The 22,219-nt window shown below is 46.9% G+C and overlaps 1 protein-coding gene and 1 long non-coding RNA gene across 3 annotated transcripts in view; one reads left to right on the top strand and one right to left on the bottom strand.

The window, feature by feature from the left end:
* LOC138952779 (ral GTPase-activating protein subunit alpha-1-like) overlaps nucleotides 1–22,219 on the top strand; it is a 499,987-nt gene that overhangs the window by 426,109 nt on the left and 51,659 nt on the right. The gene's annotated exons all lie outside the window — the stretch shown is intronic.
* LOC138953879 (uncharacterized) lies at nucleotides 9,566–10,058 on the bottom strand. Its single transcript, XR_011451634.1, has 2 exons — nucleotides 9,794–10,058; nucleotides 9,566–9,713 (listed from the first exon to the last, which is right to left on the bottom strand). It is a non-coding gene; the product is annotated as an uncharacterized lncRNA (long non-coding RNA).

Below are 22,219 nucleotides of genomic sequence, written 5' to 3'. Positions count from 1 at the left end.
TGTGAAAGTCAGATCTACCTGAACTATGCGCATAGATCCGTCTAGTGAAATGTAGCTGTGTGATGATTTGGCTACATCACTTTGCTGAATGTGCTTCCAGATGAAAGTTTATATTAAGCTTACTGTCAAACATTAAACAAAAAATAGGTAAGTTGTTTTAACTTGACCAAAACTAGCGACGAAAAAATGTTTCTCGAAGCACAACAAAACACTCTGTTGCCATTTTCGGCATCATCGCAGTCAACTTGTCATCGGTTCGATGTTTTTCCTGAAGAGGAATGAACATAAACATTTTTAGAAGTTTGTAATGTTGATCCCAAGACTATTTTCCATTACTTTAAATTGCTGTTCATTGTACTACAGCAGTCCCTCTCATGAACGGACACCCTTGGGCCATAGCAAAACTGTCCGTACATTGCAGGTGTCCGGTCACGAGAGGGGTGACCACACCACCCCCTCCCCCATACTCACACAGAGACACACAAACAACAGGATTGAGTCTATGCTAATCACTTCTTGTGGCTACTAAACAATAACAATAAACTCCTAATACTTCTTTAAACGTTCTGTAAAAATGATTTGTATGAAAAGTGTTGAAAAGAAGAGATAAACTAAATCCTCAAGGCAGTGAACACACTCACCATGCACTGACACACGAAAGCAGCCACACAAACACAGCACAGAGGAGCGTGTGCAGATGCTTTGCAAGAATAAGCTTGAAAACCAGTTTGAATAAATAGCAGCAGATAGAGCTGCATGTCATAATCAAGTAATTTATTTGTTTCTTGTCTGGCTTTATTGACTGCATGCCGATCATGTGGCATGGCAGTGACTTTTCACTCTTCAGTCGGAAATACACTGTACAGAACACAGCTCCCACTCTCCCTCACTAATGCCTACCCCAAGCCGTGACAACTGATGCTTGGAAATTGTGTGGAAGAGTACACCTCTCTATTTCTCTCCAATGCTCTTCCTGCTGACATGCGGTGACACCGGACACCCCACAGAGTTTAGCCAGCTAACCCTCCACCCCCCCCCCCTTTCTCTCTCTCACTCTCTCCAGCTATGTACTGTTGGGGGCTGTGGCCAGAGAGGCCAGCTGCACTGTTCACTCAGAGCAAAACCAGTTGACTGTGTCGTAACTTTTGACAAAGCAAGACAACTGAAGGGTTCATAGATTAGGCAACCGACTCACTGGTCAAGGCTGAGGGGAAACAAGAGTATCTTGTCAATGAAAGAGGTTACACACAGACACACGATGGGTACACGTGCACTCAAGTTATCAGTGACTGTCATCACACCATTGCGGCTGTGATCTTTGTACCAAGAGCCGGACTGCTCTGTTATCGATTTTGTTGTGGTGAAAATTTGACGATGGTCTGTCCGTACATTGGAGGTATGACCTGCTGTTGGGACCGAAAATGAGTGTCCGCGTCCACGTTTTGCAGGTGTCCGTTTAAGGGGGGGCAAATATAGAAGGAAAACACTCCGTGCCGAGCAAATGTGTCCGTACATGTCAGGTGTCCGCTCACGCCGGGGGCCGTACATTGCAGGGACTGCTGTATCGCTGATAATTCATTGAACATTTTAGAAATTCAACTTGGGCATCAGTCAGCACAGCAAAGTTTGTTTACATTTTGCTCTAACTTTGACCCCGCGTTTCTCCAATCAGAGGCTTAGATCAAGAATGTCCCTTTTCGCAGAAATGGCCACAAATAGACCACAGGGAAAGCGTGTGTTTCGTAACGTGACTCCTCCCTCTCCTCTCTGGAGGAGGTGGGACGGCATGGTCTAGAGTTATCAGCTTTTGCTGAGACTCTCCTCTGTGCTCTCACACGAGCCATCACAACCTCCCTGGACTCGTTTCGGTTTAGGGAGGATGCCTCGGCTAGGGCCGTAGCCACGCTGCTTGCAGCTCTGGCTAGGGTCATCACCGAGCAGATGCCCACACTGTCTTCACCCGGCATGATCTCCTTCTTTGCAAGGGTTTTGTTTTCACACCGGCTACAGGAAGCAAGGGACAGGCATTTTTCGGGGTTTTGATAAAACCTTCTCGGAAGCCTCAGTCTTACCCTTCTTTCAAAGACAAGTAGCAGCGCATTGATGCGCTCCCGGTCACAAAGTGGGTGTTTCGATTCAGTGACTCCTCCCTCTCCTCTCTGGAGGAGGTGGGACGGCATGGTCTGGAGTAATCAGCTTTTGCTGAGATTTTCCTCTGTGCTCTTGCACCAGCCTTCCTTCTGCGTCCTGCAGACAGGAAGTGGCTCCGTTTCTGCTGGGGTCACCAGGTTTTTTCAGTTCAGGGCTCTGCCCTTCAGGCTGTTGCTGGCTCCATGGGTTTTTACCATGGTGGGCAGTCAGTTGGGTGTTCTGATCAGACAGAGAGGTATTCGTCTCTGGGCGTACCTCGGTGACTGGTTGATCTTGTATCAGAGTCAATCAGCTTGCCAGCTGCACATTCAGATCATGTTGAACCAGGCTCTTTACCTGGGGTTCTCAACCGGCACGGTTGGCCTAGTGGTAAGGTGTCCGCCCCGTGATCGGGAGGTCGTGGGTTCGAACCCCGGCCGGGTCATACCTAAGACTTTAAAATTTGCAATCTAGTGGCTGCTCCCGCCTGGCGTCTGGCATTATGGGGTTAGTGCTAGGACTGGTTGGTCCGGTGTCAGAATAATGTGACTGGGTGAGACATGAAGCCTGTGCTGCGACTTCTGTCTTGTGTGTGGCGCACGTTATATGTCAAAGCAGCACCGCCCTGATATGGCCCTTCATGGTCGGCTGGGCGTTAAGCAAACAAACAAACAAACAAACCTGGGGTTCTCAGTAAACCAGGCAAAATCCGAGCTGTCCCCATTCCAGAGTTTTTCTACCTGGGCATGCCGTTCGACACTGTCTCTTGGAAGGTTCGTCCTTCACAGGAGAGAATAGGGAGCTCTTATCACTGCCAGGCTGGCATGACAGCAGACCTCTGCGAGGTCCTTAGCCTCGATCCTCGGTCAGATGGAATCGATGGCCATGCTGGTCCCTCTAGTTTTTTTTTTTAAAGAGACCATTTCAGTCTTTCCTCAAGTCTCTTTGGGACTCGGCCTCACAGGTCTGGGACAAGAGGGTCCTCCTCCAGGGTTGGTTCCGTCACACGAGTCGGTGGCTGGAATCAAATTGGATGGCTCAGGGCGTTTCCCCAGCTTTGCCCCCTCCGGACTTAGACCGCTTCATGGATGCGTCTCTGTCCGGATGGGGAGCCCACATCGGCAATCACAGTCTTGGGGCTGTGGACGTAGACACAACTCCTTTGGCATTTCAATCGCCTTGATTAAATTACATATCTTACCCAACTCACATATAGCAATTAACCCTAGTTCAGTGCTGGTTACGCTGTACGCGTCCCCTTGGTAACCAAGGGAGACCACTCTAAAAAAGAGAGTGCTCTATCCCATAATGCCAGACTAACTACTAGCCTGACTTCCGTATGCGTGCGCATACGCCACCATCTTATCATTCCAAAACTCAGCGTCAGACTGGCTGGTCGCATTTATGTACGCTCTGGCTGTTGTTCAGCCGATGTTGCTTGGTCTGTGGGACTGGGTTTCTTCTCCTTGGTATTCTTTCGTCGTCTTACCTTGCTACTGTATTGAGGTGAGATCGTTCTTTGTTTTGTACTTGTTGTAAAGGCGTTGTTTGGCCATTTTTGACTTGTGAAATTTTCCGAAAAATTGACAAAGTCTTACCTGCTATGGCTGATAACGTTAAGAAGAGGCAGAGTTCTAAGCAGGTGGCTGCTGAGTCCTCCCCTCCGAAAAAGACGCCTAGAAAATCTAAACAAACCGTCGCGGCGGTGTTAGAACCTGACTCAGGCAAATGTATTGATGTTTTGCTAGACATGCCTTCTGCCGCCATTTTGCCGGCGGCCATTTTGCCGGCGAAGCCTTTGGATAAGGTCGCTCATGTTGCTAAGCCGGCTAAAGCGGTTTCTGCTCCTGCAGTTTCTGGTCTGGCGGCCTCGGACGTGGCTTCTCTTTTGCTTGCACTTAGTTCACAGGTATCTTCACTGGCGGAAGAAATTTCGTCTACGCGAGCTGAACTCCGTGCACTCCCTCCCGGGGTGACAGGACCGTCATCTTTGGCCAAGATTGTGGCGGGCCCTTCCGCTACGGTGACTACAGCGGATGTTCACGCTGTTCAGGATGGGGATGAGATTATCCCACTTTCGTTGGGTGTTCCGTCTCCTGGTGGTCCGCTGTCACAAGGTATGTCTGCTACACGAGTACCCGGGTTCTCCGGGGAAAGTGTAGCGCGTCTACAGTCAAAAGTAGCCACGGGCATCGCGCTCACGGGTGAAAGTTCTGATACCCCGCCTGGCCATCGCCGCGCTGCGGCGGCGGGCAAGACACAGAGTCAGAGCTCTGCTTCTCGGGGTAGGGGGCGTGGTGCCTCTTCCCAGAAGAGGGGCTCTTTTGGCGGGGCTAGGGGGTCGGGGCGCAAGCCCCACCCCCAATGATGTCCTCCCGAACTTTCGCTCCCGTTAGCCCCCACCGTTGTGGTGGCGGGCGGCCCCTCCAGGGCCCTCACTACCTGGTCACGCTTGGTGGTCAGCCAGTGGGTATTAGGGGTAGTCAGTTCGGGGTTCCGGCTACTCTGGGCAGAGAAGAAGGCACCTCTGTCCAGGATACCTCCGCCTTTCAGATTTCCAAACGATCCCGAGGCCAAGTTGGCCGTGCAGGGGGAGGTAGTTGCTCTCCTGCAAAAAGAAGCGATCGAGGAGGTTCGCGATCGGGGATCGTTGGGATTTTACGGCAGGCTCTTTGTGGTGCCCAAGGCTTCGGGTGCGTGGAGGCCGGTTCTAGACCTTTCATGTCTGAACAGGTTCCTGAGAGTAGTAAAATTCACGATGGAAACGCCTGCGTCGGTGAGAGAGGCTCTCCGTCCAGGCGATTGGGCCACGTCCATCGATCTCACGGACGCCTACTTTCACGTGCTGATGCACTCTGCGGACAGAAAGTGGCTGCGGTTTCGGTGGGGGGGGAGGATTTTCCAGTTTCGGGCTCTCCCGTTTGGTCTGTCCCTCTCTCCATGGATTTTCACGATGGTCGTTCGTCAGCTCTGTGCTCTAGTGAGGCAGGAGGGGGTGCGCCTCAGGGCGTACCTCGACGATTGGCTGATTTTGCACCAGAATCAGGTCCTCTGCAGCACACACACGCACAGGGTGCTCAGTCTGGCGAGTCAACTCGGGTTCTCAGTCAATGTGGGGAAGTCCGAGTTGGAGCCTTCACAGAGGTTCACCTATCTGGGCATAGAGTTCGACACGGTGGAGTGGTCAGTTCGTCCTGCTCAAAAGCGGGTGGACAAACTTCAGGCGTTGATCCGTGCGCTACACGGAGAGAATGTGGCCGCAGCTCGGGAATTGCATTCTATTCTGGGTCAGATGGAATCCATGGCCTCGCTGGTTCCGTTGGGGAGAGTGCACAAAAGACCGTTCCAGGCGGCTTTGCAGGCTCGATGGGATCAGGCAACTCAAGCATGGAGTTGCCAGGTCGAGTTGGGAGATTGGTTCAGAAGCACCACAAGTGTCTGGCTTCTTCCTTGGGTGTCCCAGGGTGTTCCCATCACCCCCGGCTCCGGAAAACGATCTGTTCACGGATGCTTCTCAGACAGGGTGGGGAGCCCATTTGGCGGATCAGACGGCTGCGGGCGTGTGGGACGTCAGTCAAGGGTCCTTGCACATAAACGTTCTGGAACTGGAGGCTGTGGCCTTGGGCCTCAGGGCGTTTCTTCCTTCTCTGGAGAACAGTCATGTCAGAGTACATACAGACAATACGACTGTTGCGGCTTACATAAACCGCCAAGGGGGGACGCGCTCACAGGTTCTGTCAGACAGAGCATGTCGCTTGCTGATGTGGTGCAGTACACAACACATTCGGTTGTCGGCAACGTACCTGAGGGGCAAGCTCAACGTGTTGGCGGATGCCCTGAGCAGGGGGGACAAGATACTCCACTCAGAGTGGACTCTGTCGCATCAGGCCTTGGAGCGCCTTTGGGCTCAGGTGGACAAGCCGTGCATCGACTTGTTTGCGACAAGGTTCTCGGCAAGGCTCCCTCTCTTTGTGTCTCCCTTTCCGGACCCCCAAGCCTGGGCGGTGGACGCACTCGAGATGGACTGGTCGAATCTGGTGGCTTATGCGTTTCCTTCTTTCTGCATTCTGGGCAGGGTAATAAGGAAAGCAGATCTCGAAAGGCCAGCGCTTGTGCTGGTGGCTCCTCTCTGGCCCAGCCAGCACTGGTATCCAGATCTGGTGCGTCTGGCGGTTCGTCCGCCCATTCCGCTCGCTCTAAGGAAGGGCGAACTTTTGCAGCCTCGGTCAGGCATCCACCACATAAACCCGCAAATGCTGCAACTTCACGGGTGGGTGCTATCAGAGACTCTCTGCTTAGGGCAGGGGCCTCTGTGTCTACTTTGAAGCTGGTTCAAAACTCGCACAGAGATTCGACCAACTCTGTTTACGCTTCGCACTGGTCGTCGTGGTCGAAGTGGTGTCTTGAGAATAATGTGAACCCCCTGGCGCCTAGGTCGATGCAGGTAGCTAATCACTTATCTTGGCTAGCTGATCAGGGGGGTTCTCCCTCGTCGTTGAGGGTTAGGAGGTCTGCAATTGCCTCTACACTCAGGCAACTTGGACACAAGGTTAACTTGTCGGGGGTTATCTCCGGCGTTATTAAGGGCGCTTCCCTTAAGCTGGCTCGTGACAAAACACAGCTCCCGGCGTGGGATCTTTTTTTGGTGTTACGTTTTCTTGCGTCAGAGGAGTTTGAGCCTATCCATTTGGCCAGTCTGGCGAATGTAACGCATAAAACTCTTTTCTTGGTCTTACTCGCTACGGCCAGACGTGGTAGCGAGGTTCACGCGTTGTCGGGAATGGCAAATGATATCTCCCGGGAAAAAGACGGTTCATTTTCTCTTAAGTTCAGGCCTAATTTCTTGGCTAAGAACCAAAAACCAGGCCAACCATCCCCGCTTATCCGTATTCCCCCTTTAAGCACAATTCTGGCTCCAGGAGATGAGGATGTTTTTAACTGCCCTGTACGAGCACTCAGCAGCTACCTGTCCCGGACTCAGCCTATTCGCTCTATGTCTCAGAAACTGCTTTTTATATCACTCAATACGGCTCGGGGGAAGGACATCTCGAAAGTTACGCTAACCAAATGGGTGTCTTCGACCATTCGGAACGCTTATATCTGGTGGCAAAGACAATTAGGTGATACCAGAACGGTGTTGCCTCTTACGGCTGCTAGAACTCACGAGGCCAGGGCATGGTCTTCGTCGTTGGCAGTTTTGAGATCAGGTCGTCTTTCAGAAGTTCTGGAGTCGGCATACTGGAGATCGGAAGACGTTTTTATAAACTTCTATCTCCGGGAGGTGGCTGGCATACGTCAAGATGGCAGCTCTGCTTTGCCCTCTTTGGTGGCTGCAGGGCAGGTTCTTGTGGATTGATCTGGTGAGTACCCTCCTCCTATGATAGCAATCTGCTATATGTGAGTTGGGTAAGATATGTAATTTAATCAAAAATTTTAGTAATAAATTTTCATTTGATTAATATACTTACCCAACTCACATCGTTTATTCCCTCCCGCCTCCCCGCTGTGGTGGTATGGGGGTCTAAAAAAGAAGTGAGTTGGGCTTCGTTTTGGAATGATAAGATGGTGGCGTATGCGCACGCATACGGAAGTCAGGCTAGTAGTTAGTCTGGCATTATGGGATAGAGCACTCTCTTTTTTAGAGTGGTCTCCCTTGGTTACCAAGGGGACGCGTACAGCGTAACCAGCACTGAACTAGGGTTAATTGCTATATGTGAGTTGGGTAAGTATATTAATCAAATGAAAATTTATTACTAAAATTTTTGAGTTAGGAGCAGTAGCTCTGTTACGAATAGGTTTTGTAAATTTACGTATGATGTACTCACAAATTACTCATACCGTACTTTCCGGGTGACAAGGCGCTACAGCGCATAAGGCGCACCCCCTTCTTTTGAACAAAAATTGTAATCCAGTCACCCATTGGGCGCAGGGGGCCGATAGGGCGCACCAAAATTGAAAAAGTATACCGGTAACAAACGGTCGAAGAATGAAAATAAGCCGCACATCAAAGGAAGAATACAGAGTGGAAATGACCCAGTTTTTGCCATGAGAGGTGGTTCCCCTGTCATATCTGAGAGAGGAAACACTTCCTGCACCGGGGTCAGTGACCGGTCAGTGACCGAGTTTAACAGAGTGGAAATATGTGTGCTCTGTGTGTGCGGCGAGATCAAAGGCAGGTCCATTGTGATAGCTGGGTGGCTTGAGAGCTCGAGGAAACTTGGCCAGGGCAGTATCTAGTAGCTGAAACATGCATTATCACAAGTTGTTTGACTGGTACTCAGGCGGTCTCTTTGATTTTTTTCGTATTTCATACACGGATTAGGCGCTTCGTTATACAAGACGCAGGGGTCGAACTCGAGGAAAAAAGTCGCGCCTTATGACCCGGAAAGTACGGTACTCTCTATTCCAGGTTCGACCTCACTCATAACAATAATCAAGAAGGGAAAACAGTTTAACAATTTACTTTCGTCCTTTGCATCCAAATACTACACAATACATCTAATGTCAACACGCAAACTATTCAACTGTCAATTCTGGTCATACACAAAATCAATTATCTAACTGGCCTTTACTCGCACACACATGCATACTTCACTTTCTCACGTTACCACATTTGAGTCTTCCATGATGATGACGACGACGACGAATGACACAGGGTAAAGATGAAGACGATGTGCATACTGGCGATAATCATGTTAACAGGACCAATGGTAGACGACAGAGATGAAGACGGTGACAGTAGACATGCTGGAATGACGAGTGACACTGGATAGACGTAGATGCTATTTTACAGTCATGCTCTCATGCTCTCCGCTGCCGAAGGAGACTATGGCGGTGGGGGTTGCCGGATTCATACTTCCTCGGTTCCTCCCTTTTGTCTGACGTACAAAGAAAACGACAATAATAAGTCTCTGGTATGTAAACTGGCAATGTTGTATACACATGCATGGAGTTGGCCAGTTTACATAAACACTACTAATAATTCGATACTTTAACTAAATCGGTTATACAACATCAAAGAATATTTACCTCACTTCGGCAAGTCATTCACTCTATTTAACTTCCATCCGTCCTCTGTGACAATTCAGGTAAAAGTGACCGGGACAGCTCACCCGTCCACCAGTTGGGGTGGATTCACAAAAACTTCACGTGCAACGTGACAAGACAAAAATCCGTGGCTGTCAACCCTAGCATCCATAGGTGCTTGCACTTGACATTATATTATACCCAATTAATCAAAATCATGTTCGTAACAAGCTCTCAGTCCAGACCTGTCAACCCCTTCCAAGGCCAACCTGTACTAATATGATTAAAAACTGTAATCAGGGCAACAATCCCTTACACACTCCCAAAAGATGAACACACGCAAACCTGAGTTCACACGCAAGACTCGCAATTCACTCGCACGACATAAAAAAGAAGAAAGACCAGCTGGTAAATACTCAACATTTATTTTGTATTCATAAAACACATCTGATTTAGCATTAATGAATACATATAACTACTGTAAAACGCACTCACACAACTACCACTGTCCACTGACCAGGAAAAATCACAGTCCAGTCTCACCTGATCACTTTAAGCTTAAATTTATAACACAGTCACACACACACAACTACTACTGTCCACCAGGAAAAATCACAGTCCAGTCTCACCAGATCACTTTAAGCTTAAATGTATAACACAGTCACACCCACACAACTACCGTACTTTCCGGGTGACAAGGCGCTTCGTTATCTAAGACGCACCCCCTTCTTTTTAAAAAAATTGTAATCCAGTCACCCATTGGACGCAGGGGGCCCATAGGGCGCACCAAAATGACCCAGTTTTTGCCATGAGAGGTGGTTCCCCTGTCATATCTGAGAGAGGAAACACTTCCTGCATCGGGGTCAGTGACCGGTCAGTGACCGACTTTAACTGAGTGAAAATATGTGTGCTCTGTATGTGCGGCCAGATCAAAGGCATTGTGATAGCTGGGTGGCCTTGTTAAAAGACACGACCTTCTTCCCAGGGGTCAATGACCCAGTTTTTGCCATGAGAGGTGGTTCCCCTGTCATATCTGAGAGAGGAAACACTTCCTGCATGGGGGTCAGTGACCGGTCAGTGACCGAGTTTAACAGAGTGGAAATCTGTGTGTGCGGCCAGATCAAAGGCAGGGCAGTACCTAGTAGCTGAAACATGCATTATCACAAGTTGTTTGACTGGTACTCAAGCGGTCTCTTTTCTCTGAAAGTACGGTACTACTGTTCACCAGGAAAAATCACAGTCCAGTCTCTCCAGATCACTTTAAGTTTAAGCTTAAATGTATAACACAGTCACACCCACACAATTACTTTGTACTACTGTTCACCAGAAAAAATCACAGTCCAGTCTCACTAGATCACTTCAAGCATGACACTTGTAGGTAGCAGTAGCTGACTTTGCCGTGGCAAGCAGATTGACTGTGGTAATGGTTTCATGGCATTGGCTTGTGTCACATCTTCTTCCGTTGGAAGGCGGCTGTCTCGTTTCTGGAAATGTTGGTTCACATGCTTGAACTGTTTCGAACGAATCAATGATTGTTTGTGTACCGCCGTTTCAAAATGCTGCTTCAAGTCGTAGTGACCAGAAGCAGCAACTTTCACTTTGATTTGCGAGCCACATGGCACGCACAAACTGTTCTCCTTTCCCTTGTCCGATGATCGCACAACACCAAAGTACGTTTTCTCCCACTCCGACATGTGCTGACCATGTCCGGCTTTCTTTCTTTTCTTCGCTGGCCTCTCCATCTTCAGTTGTAGCAGGAAAAGTGACGCGAATCGTTGTCTGTCGCTGAAGTAAGTTGTGTAAACAAAGACCAAATCTCGCGACACGGAGGTAGCGGATTGGGCCCCAGCGCCCTCTATGATACCTTCTGCGCATGCGCACAAGCTCAGTTACAGTCTTTTTCTGTTGGTTGTTGTCGTCTGCTAAACAGAAACGAATCTGATGATCGGTTTCGAATCTTTGTTCGGGTTTTGAATTTTCCCGTACAATTCCCGTACAATTTGGTTTACCCGTACAGCTAGGCCTTGTACGCCGTACACACCAAAATTTGAGTAAATCCCGTACAAAATACGGGAAAACCGTACAGGTTGACAGGTCTGTCAGTCTACTAGCTTTTCTCTCAGGCATGTCCGGTTGCACACGGACAATACTACTGTTGCTGTCAGACAGAGCTTACGAGATTCTGATTTGGTGCCTCTCACACCAAGTAAACATCTCAGTGAATTATCTCCCCGGCAGGCTCAATACTGCTCCCATGGGGTCGCCTTCACGCGGCGGGAGTGTTTCCACAGAGCTACCCCACCCCTTTACTTCTCTTCTTTTGTCTTATTTCTGTCTTACCAGTCCTTTCACCTATATTTCCTTCCAAGAAAACTCTCTCTACTATTCCCTGCAGTTTTCCAATTCTTTTGTTGTTGTCTTATTTCTACCTGACTGGATCCATCACCTTTATTTCACTTACCAAAAGTCTTCTTTTCCACATCCTTATTTCTCTGCACCCCGCATGTCGTAAGAGGCGACTAACGGATTCTGTTTCTCCTTTTACCCTTGTTAATTGGTTCTTGTATAGAATATAGTCAATGTTTGTAAAGATTTTAGTCAAGCAGTATGTAAGAAATGTTTAGTCCTTTGTACTGGAAACTTGCATTCTCCCAGTAAGGTCATATATATTGTACTACGTTGCAAGCCCCTGGAGCAATTTTTTGATTTGTGCTTTTGTGAACAAGAAACACTTAATGGCTCTATCCCATCTCCCCCCTTTCCCCTATCCCATCTCCCCCCTTTCCCTTGTCGCGATATAACCTTCGTGGTTGAAAACGACGTTAAACACCAAATAAAGAAAGAAAGGCTCAATACTCTGGCCGACTCGCTCAGCAGGACCTCTCAGGGCTTGCACACGGAATGGGCCTTCTGCATACAGGGCTGGAGGTTGTGCTGATAGCGTTACAGAACGTGGGTGCTTCCGTTCTGACGCTGGACTGGGTGCATGAAGCACATAGGTCCTCCACTTCCTCAGTGTATGCCTCCCATTGGCCTTCTTTGGCCAAGTGGTGTATAGAGCAGGGGTTCAACTCCTTAGCGCCCCGCTCAATCCAGGTGACTAATCACCTCTTTTTCTTATCGGCTGTGGGCAGCTTGGTCTCTTCTCTGAGGTTCCGGCGTTTCGGCTATCTCAGCTACTTTGAAACAAATAGGCCTCTCTATCGATGTTCATGGCGCTTTTGCGGGCATGATCAAAGGATCTTGTTGAAAGAGGTTAAAGAGGCGTACCCCTGTCCCTTCTTGGGATTTGTTTCTGGTTTTGGAATTTTTGCGTTCTTTGGCATTTTGAGCCCTCACACTCGGCTAGTTTGCGAGACTTAACGCGTAAGACTTTGTTCCTCTTACTCTGGGCCTCAGCCCTCATGGGCAGCGAGACCCATGCGCTATTGGGGTTACCGGAGGATGTTACCTTTGAACGTAATTGTCGTGTTTTTCCTTTCGCCACTCTCAGTCGCAAAGGAGACACGAGTTGTGTAGGTTCTGTAGATTTATTAACAGCTGGAACAACGGTGACAATATCTCTCAGCACAGTGTAAGAAAGAACAAGTGCAAGACTGGTAAAGAACAACAATATGTAAGCGCAGCCCTACTTATATAGTTAATGGACATACGAGAATATTCGGGAAACATCGACACTAATCTGGTTAGATCTACACAGTTCCGTCTGTCCGATGAGCGTCTAAGCTTACGTCATGAGTGACTGCGCACTACATCAAAGTAAGTTCCATAATGTTCTTTATCCTTCCATTCGATTCCAGTGGTATCTAGCGATCTCCACAACACCTCCCCACCTAAACTGATGCTACTCCTCAAGCATCAACAGCAAAGTCTCTCTGTGGGTTTGCGTGTTCTCTTTGACCGTCTTGGATTGTCTGGTCCATACTCTGGAACGGATGGAGTACCTTTGGGTTTGGTCTGTCTCCGAGTTTGTGGCACAGTTTCCAAGATCTCCATGGGGTGATCTGTTACAAATTCAGAAACAGTGTCCACTTCCTCACCTGGTTCATTGTCTTCCTCAGTGGTGTAACGTGGCTGTAGCTGTTCCCAGTGTCGTCTCCATACTGGACCATGAGGAATGACCATGACGTTGAAGCAGCGAGTACCCAGAGACTTCTTGACGACTGCAGGTACCCATCGGGGTTGTTTGTCTCGGCGAGGTCCATGGTACAGAGCATACACAGGATCTCCGGCCTTGTACTGTCTGGTTACCTTGACGACAGCTTTCGAGTCTGGAGTCATCTGAGACTTGGATGCCTCCTTGGATTGCTTGCCCTGAGCGATGTGGGCTGGCGAGGGCAGCAGAGTGTCGATCCTTGTCCGTAACTGCCTGGAATTCAAGAGTTCACTCGGAGAGAAACCACAGGATGTCGGCGTTCTCCGGTACTGCATCAAGAACTCTTGAAGAGCACGCTTCGGTGGCAAAGAAGATTTTCTCAGTGCTTGTTTGAATGTCTGCACCAAACGTTCGGCGGCTCCATTGGTAGCAGGATGATATGGTGCCCCTGTCAGGTGCGTGATCCCCTGTTCCTTGCACCAGCTCTGAAATTCTTCAGAAGTGAAGGTCGGCGCGTTGTCAGTGACAAGTGTGTGAGGCAATCCAAAATGAGCAAAATCTTCTTCCAGCAGGTCTAGAGTGGCTCTAGAGGACGTGGATGACGTAGGATGAATGCATGGATACTTGGAGTAAGCATCCGTGATCACCAGCCAGTCTCTACCCATGAAGTTGATTGCATGGTCCAGGTGTAAGCGGCTCCACGGCTTTTCTGGTAGCATCCATGGGTGAACTGGAGGCTTGGATGGCTTGTTCTGATGTTCACCGCACGAGTCACATCGTCGAGTAGCCATCTCAATAGCAGCATCGATACCGGGCCAGTAAACAGCAGTTCTTGCCAACTGTTTCATGCGTTCCATGCCGAAGTGTCCGAGATGCAGCAGATCAAGGATCTTGGACTGCAGGCTCTGTGGAATCACCACTCTCGATCCATGGACGAGGCATCCGTGGCAGATACTGAGAGAGTCCGACAACTTCCGGAACTTGTTGACATCTTCATTGATCTCAGCGTTCTTTGGTGGCCAGCCTTCACGGACGTAGCGCATCACAGTAGATATCACTGGATCTTTTCCTGACTCTTGACGGAGGATGTTGGCATCCACAGGCTGGACTTGAAGACTGAGAACCTTGATGGCACACACCATGTCCATGTCTTCACCACTTTCCTCCCTGTCGAAGTCGATGTCATCTCCGTATGGCAAGCGACTAAGGGCATCTGCATTGCCATGATCCGCTGTTTTCTGGTACTCGATGGTGTAGTTAAACTGGTTCAGCCACAGGGCCCACCGAGCTAGTCTGTTAGCTGCGAGCAGTGGAGTCCCTTTCTTCGGTCCGAACAGTGATGTCAGCGGCTTATGATCTGTCACCAGTATGAACTGACGTCCGTAGAGATACTGGTAGAACTTCCGCAAGCCAAAGATGATGGCCAGGGCTTCCTTGTGGATTTGGCTATAGTTCCTTTCTGCAGCCGTGAGAGTCTTGGACACGTTGGCGATTGGGCGCTCGCTTCCATCTGGATAGCGATGAAATAGGACTGCTCCAATTCCAACGTTGGACGCGTCACAAGCTAGTCCCAAAGTCTTGTTTGGATCGAAGTGTACCAGAACTTGATCCGAGGAAAGCACATTTTTCAACTGTTCAAATGCTGCCTGTTCCTCATCTCCCCACTTCCAGGGGTTCGCCTTCTTCGTCAGGCGGTAGAGCGGCTCTGCCATGCTGGCCAAGTTAGGGATGAACTTCCCGTAAAACTGAACTGAGCCCAAGAAAGACTTCAAGCTTGAGACGTCCGTAGGGGCTGGCATTTTCAAAACTGCCTCGACCTTCGATCCTTTGGAGATCCCTTCGGCCGATAAGGTATGTCCAAGGTATTCCACACTGGCTTGTGCGAACTTGCACTTTTTATGACGACATCTGAGTCCTTTGTCGTTCAGACGAGTGAGCAAACGTTCCAGGTTGCTCAGGTGGTCGTTGGCGTCCTTCCCGCTGACGAGTATATCATCTTGGAAGACGGCAACACCAGGTAGATCACAGGTCAGGTTTTCCATGATCTCTTGAAAGTAACCAGGTGCTGACTTTATCCCGAAAGGAAGTCGTTGCTGCAGGAGTACCCCACAGTGAGTGCTGGTGGCTAGCCTGCGTTGACTCTCTGGTGCCAGCTTGATCTGGTTGTAGGCATCAGCAAGATCGATCTTGGTGTATCCGAATCCACCTCCTAGCTTCTGCATCAGTTCCTCTGAGAGTGGCATTGGATGACGGTGATCTTCAAGCTGATCATTGATGCCCACTGAGTAGTCACCACAGATCCGTAGCTTGGGCTTCAGGGTGCCCGAGGTTTGTGCCTTACGAATTGGTACCACTGGCGTTCCGTATTCGTTGAACTGGACTGGCTTCCAGACTCCTTTGGCGATGCCTTCTTCGTAGCCTTTGGCGAGGTCATCACGAAGAGCGAAAGGTACCGGACATGCCTTTTGAAAAACCGGCTTCGCATCAGACTTGAACTTCACGTCCAGTTCGAAGTCCTTGAGACATCCCAATTCTTGTTTGAAGAGATTTGGGAATTTATCAGACAGTCTGTGACAATCTCGTTGCAGGGCAGCATAAGGCGCGTTGGAGGTCGCTGGATGCGTAGGTTTTGCACCCTCACTCTTAGCGTGACTCTCTATGCTCCTCAGTCCTAGAGCATTGTCCACAGAAATTCCCAGAGTCTGGATTGCGTTGCGTCCTAGCAGATTCAGATCAGGGATCTTGGTGACGATGTACGGAATTGAGCTTTGCTTACCAGTCACTGGATCCTTGGTTTGGCCCATGAAAGTTCCCAGCACGGGCAGGTCGTGCTTGCTGGCAGACTCGTAACGATGTGTGACGTCATCCAGCTTCGGTTTTCCTAGTTGTCTCCAGACCGGAAGAGAAACAAAATTTCCCGTAGTTGCGGTGTCCAATTCCATGGTGAACTGTCGGTCCTGGATTGTTATGGGTACATCCAACCTAGGAGTATCTTGGGGAACTTCACCGAGGATCGCTTTGACAAGCTCTGCTTTCGTGACTCTCTTCACGGAAGCCTGGGAATGTCGTTCCCGATTCTGATGTTGCTTTTTTCTACAGACAGCTTCCAAATGTCCTGTGACGTCACAGTATCGGCATTTGGCTTCTTTGTAGGGGCAGTCTGTTGCTTTGTGGGCCTTTCCACATCGGTAGCACTTCCTGTCTGTGGAATTAGACTGCTTGTGGTTCTTTCGTGGACCCGTAGTCTTGTTCTGGTGGACCTTGTTGACTGGCATGGTCTTGGAACGTAGACAGTTTCCTTGGCAACCTTCGCTGCGTCTTCAGTCTCAATCGCGACTTGGACAGCACGTGCGAAATCCAGCTCTGTGTCCTTGATCTTGAATAGAGCCTTTAAGACAGCCTCATTGTTGACAGAACATATGAATCTCTGTCTCAGAGCTTCGTCTTGTGGGTTTTTGATCGAAGGAAAATCACAGGTAGCGGCGTCTTGGCGTATGCGCGCTGCTAACTCCTGGAGAGTTTCGCCTGGCTTCCGTTTCATGTCACTCCAGAACTTGAAACGTTCACGCACTAAGAAGAGTTTCGGGTCGAACTGTTCTTTCATGAATTTGACAATTTCGTCCATTGTCAAACTGTTGATGTCCTTGGGCGGATTTTGCTGAGTAGCCAGATTTGCCAGTTGTTTGTAGACCGTAGCAGTCTGATTCGTCAAGAAAACTTGAGCCTTGCGCTGCTCCGGCACGGAGTTGGCGACCACAAACGTGCAAAATCTTGACCAGTAGTCAGGCCACAGTTCCGATGTTGCATCAAACGCAACAAAAGATGGGATTGCAGCTAGGCGTGTAGTAATGGGAAAACGTAGATTCGAAGCACTCGGATCGTCGTAGCTTTCCTCCCTGGCAGGAGCTGCGGCACCACTGAACACTTTCATCATCATCTCCATCTGGTGCTTTTGTTGCTCCATATCTTCTTTGTGCTGGCGTTGCTGTTGCTCCAACTGCTCCCTTAGAAGCGTTATCAGCTGCTCTGTTTCCGTCATTTTGCAGTAATAAGTCACTCCGAATAGACAAGGGAAATGACTGTCGGCGACGCCAGTTGTCGTGTTTTTCCTTTTCGCCACTCTCAGTCGCAAAGGAGACACAACGAGTTGTGTAGGTTCTGTAGATTTATTAACAGCTGGAACAACGGTGACAATATCTCTCAGCACAGTGTAAGAAAGAACAAGTGCAAGACTGGTAAAGAACAACAATATGTGTGCGCAGCCCTACTTATATAGTTAATGGACATACGAGAATATTCGGGAAACATCGACACTAATCTGGTTAGATCTTCACAGTTCCGTCTGTCCGATGAGCGTCTACGCTTACGTCATGAGTGACTGCGCACTACATCAAAGTAAGTTCCATAATGTTCTTTATCCTTCCATTCGATTCCAGTGGTATCTAGCGATCTCCACAACAGTAATGATTCCGTTTCACTGCATTTTCGGCCTGATTTCCTTGCCAAGATTCAGAAACCTGGTCAATCTCCTCCGGGATTTAATTCCCTCCTCTTGGGAGGATTCTCGCTCCGGGCGATTTGGATTTATCTAACTGTTGTGGTTGGAGCTTTAAAATCCTACCTAGCTTGCACTAAGTCAATTGGAACTAAGAGCCAAAAGCTCCTGTTCTTATATCTTAACACTATACGTGAAAGAGACATCTCTAAATTGACTCTCACAAGAGGTGTTGCTACTTTCATAGGACAGGCCTATGAGTGGTGGCTTATTGAAAAAAAGGGGGGGGGGGCGTTCAGGGGTTCAGGAGTCCAGAGCCTGGGGTTCTTCTCTCGCTGTGTGGCGTTCCGGTCGCCTAGGCGAAGTTTTGCCAACAGCTCATTGGAGGTCTGATGACGTGTTCATTAATTTTTACCTCCTGGACATCTCCTGCTCTTGACTTGACGGGGCCATTTCCTTGCCCTCGTTAGTTTCTACAGGACAGGTTCTCTCAGGGACATAAGTAAGTTCCCTCCGCCTTTAGGAGCAATCTGCATTTATGAGAATTGCGGTAAGAATATGTAATTTAATCGAAAATTTCAATAGTAAATTTTCATTTGATTAATATACTTACCCAATTCTCATAGTTAATACCCTCCCAACCATCCCCGCTACTTAATTTCCTACGGGTTTTTGAGAAGTCTCGAATGATTATTCCGGATGCCGGCGCTAAAGTGGTGCACGGGGGGTTATGGGTAACCAAATGGGGTCAGGTCATAGCAACGGCTATGGCGTCTGTTTTTTTAGCTTGGTTACCACCCTTACAAGGGCAGGTAATTTGAGTAGTGTTTCGACATCTAGCATGTGAGATTGAAGTCAATTCATTTATGAGAATTGGGTAAGTATATTAATCAAATAAAAATTTACTTTTGAAATTTTCGATTATGGTTTCATTAAAAAATGTATCTTGTTGTTGGTTCTTGACATGTTCTTTGTTTAGGTGTATCACTTTAATAAATCTGTTTTCATTATTACGGGCTGTGTCCTTTGAACCAAACTCTTTTATTCTTGTTATTTTTATTACATTTAGTTAAGTTATGACTAAATGTTTTAACGTTGACTGGGAATCGAGATGAGGGTGTGTGTGTGTATGTATGTATGTATGTATGTATGTATGTATGTATGTATGTATGTATGTATGTATGTATGTATGTATAGAGCGATTCAGAGAAACTACTGGACCGATCTTCATGAAACTTTACATGAGAGTTCCCGAGTATAATATCTAATATCCGGCTTTTTGTGAAAGTTGAGGCGGCTCTGTCACGCTCTCATTTTTCAACCAAATTGGTGTAAATTGTGGTCAAGTTATCTTCGAAGAAGCCCGGGCTTTGGTATTGCATTTCAGCTTGGAGGCTTAGAAATTAATTAATGAGTTTCCTCGTTAAAGTTGTCATTAAAATCGATTTTTCGCAAACAGATTTAAAATTAATTACATCACATTCTTCATGAAATTTTGAATCGAAAAATATAATACATATGCCATGTTTACTCTTAAAATGTGATCACAATTAACGAAAATGGGTTAATTAGTACAATGTACTACGATTATAATGAAATCGGTCCAAAAATGATTTCATCTTATTCTGTATCATTTCCTGATTCCTAAAACATATAGATATAATATGTTGTATTCAAAACAAGCTCAGAAAGTTAAAAAGAATACAGAAAAGCGCGCTGTCCTGCTTGCCTCAATACGCTATTTCGCTTTTCTTGCATGTCAGTTTCACTTCTTGTTGCACGGTAAAAATGAGCGACTTCCTTGCAGCAGGGATTGACGAAGCTGTTTTGTCTTGGTGAAAAAAATGCAGTGCATTCAGTTTTATTCTGTGGGTTCGACAGATTGACTAAATGTTGTAATTTCGCCTTACGCGACTTGTTTCTTTGTGTGGCTTAATTTTATCTCAGTTGTTTTTGGTTCATTTTCATTTAAGTTCAGATAAAAAAAAATCGTCCTTGTCCTCATTTTCATTTTATTTGTTCTCATTTGTCTTCAGTTCATTTTCATTCAAATCTGAGTCAAGTTTTTGTCTTCGTTCTAATTTTCATTTGATTTTCTACTTAGTAGGCTTTGCATGTCAGCCAAGCATGATGCTTATGATTTTGATTGTGGGAGCTAGGAGTACTCAGTGATATATCGGTGATGCATCCTCTCTTTTGCACTCTGGATAATTTTTGATCTTAGCTTTTAGAAGAAAACAAATTTCTGTTTTCTGCTGATGAAAGTGGAATTTTAAGTTGGATGCATCTATATATACTTTCCGCTTGCTTCTTGTTTGGTTTCCTCTGCAAGAATCTGAATGTGCTATGAATGTCTATGATAACTTAATGTTGTGTTGTCATTTGCTGGGAGATTGATGCTCCATTTACACATCTGGGTAATAAAATATGTATTTTATTGTTAATGTCCTATCGCAGTCATCAAAAGATCCCTACTTTGTTGAAGAGACAGAGTATTAGAGTTTCTGTTTTTAGCTGCATAATAAAGAATCACTTTATCTATGCAGCTGAAATGTATAAGATATTTGTATGTTAGAAAGAGCATTAAAATGGTTCCTAGTTGACATTCTTGTGCTGTGCTCTGTGAGACGTGTTTTCTTTGTGCTTAATATTATTTTGTTTGGACCTAGCTATTGATGTGTACATTGTTGTTAAACAGTTGTTTGTTGTATGTTTATCAGGGTTTGCTAGTGTGTGATGGGGTTCGTGTCCGTCTGTAGATGTTAGTTTCTTTGTTAGTCCTGTGTTGACAACTCTTCGACAAGCGCTTAGAACTGCCACGGAATACGCGCTATATAAGCTTCCTATTGATTGATTGATTGATTGATTGAGTTGAAACACCAGTGCAATTTGAAATCAACGGCATGACGGCAACGCAGCATCCTCTCATCATTCACTCGAATAATATGTCCGTATTGCGTTCGGATTCAAAAAAGAAAAGAAAAAAACAACAACCTTTTTTTACACTTTTGGTCCAAAAAGGTACAGTACACAGTTTTAGACCCAAAGTAGGGGATGGGCGTTAGGTCGATACTGGGCGTTTACAAGGTAGTTTACGGTATTTGAAGTTGCGGATGGAAAGGGGGGCTGGGGTGGAGGGATATGAAGTTTGACGCCTGCTGTGTAAGTTCAAGAGAGTAAATGATTTTGCTCAGGGAGTGAAACCTTGACAGTAGACGAGTGTTTTTGTTTTTTGCCGACATCCGAAAAAGGTCACTCCTGGTTTTTTTCTGGGTCCAACATGTCATTGCGATATAGCCGAATTCACGATGTAGTTGAACGCGATATAGTGGAATTGCCCTGTAATACTAACTTTGGCCTGTTTCAATCATTTTTATCCTTGACACACCCCAGGAAAGCTTTATGGTCTTTGAAGTGTTGCAACATGCATTCATTATTCAAACTCATGTCAGTTGGTATATCTGTACATTCCTGTGTGCATGGATTATTCAACCTTTGTTTAAACAGTTTTTTATTCAGTTGCGTAAATACAAAGCCGTAATTGAAAGTTGTAATTAAGGGAGCACAACAAGATAAACTTATAAATGTGCTCTTAGAAACAAACGACCCCCCGCGGGTTAGGGGGAAGAATTTACCCGATGCTCCCCAGCATGTCGTAAGAGGCGACTAACGGATTCTGTTTCTCCTTTTACCCTTGTTAAGTGTTTCTTGTATAGAATATCGTCAATGTTTGTAAAGATTTTAGTCAAGCAGTATGTAAGAAATGTTAAGTCCTTTGTACTGGAAACTTGCATTCTCCCAGTAAGGTCATATATTGTACTACGTTGCAAGCCCCTGGAGAAAATTTTTGATTAGTGCTTTTGTGAACAAGAAACAATTGACAAGTGGCTCTATCCCATCTCCCCCCTTTCCCCGTCGCGATATAACCTTCGTGGTTGAAAACGGCGTTAAACGCCAAATAAAGAAAGAAAGAAAGAATTTAGAAACAAACGAGTAATGTGGCGGACAATATTGTAAATGCATGATATTTAAACAAATGAAAACAAGAACAACAACAACGATAACTATAGCAACAGTGGTACGGAAATCTCACACAAACAACGCACACACACACACACACACACACACACACACACACACACACACACACACACACACACACACACACACACACACACACACACATACATAGACACACACATAGAGACACAGAGGACAATCAGATACAGGGAGAGAGAGAGAGAGAGAGAGAGAGAGAGAGAGAGAGAGAGAGAGAGAGAGAGAGAGAGAGAGAGATTGCATCCACTATAGATCAATTCAATGCTCTAATAACAAAATGACTAAACATATGGTATTAACAAAAACGTTTGCTGTCTAATATAAATTTCTGAATCTGATGAAACAGCGCTGTGTTTTCAGCCAAGGACTTGTCACTATTACCGTACACAGCACACAAAACAGTAATATTATTA

Source organism: Littorina saxatilis, linkage group LG17, assembly GCF_037325665.1.
Source record: "Littorina saxatilis isolate snail1 linkage group LG17, US_GU_Lsax_2.0, whole genome shotgun sequence".
NCBI classification, from domain to species: domain Eukaryota; kingdom Metazoa; phylum Mollusca; class Gastropoda; order Littorinimorpha; family Littorinidae; genus Littorina; species Littorina saxatilis.
This window is presented reverse-complemented; position numbering and strand designations above follow the sequence as displayed.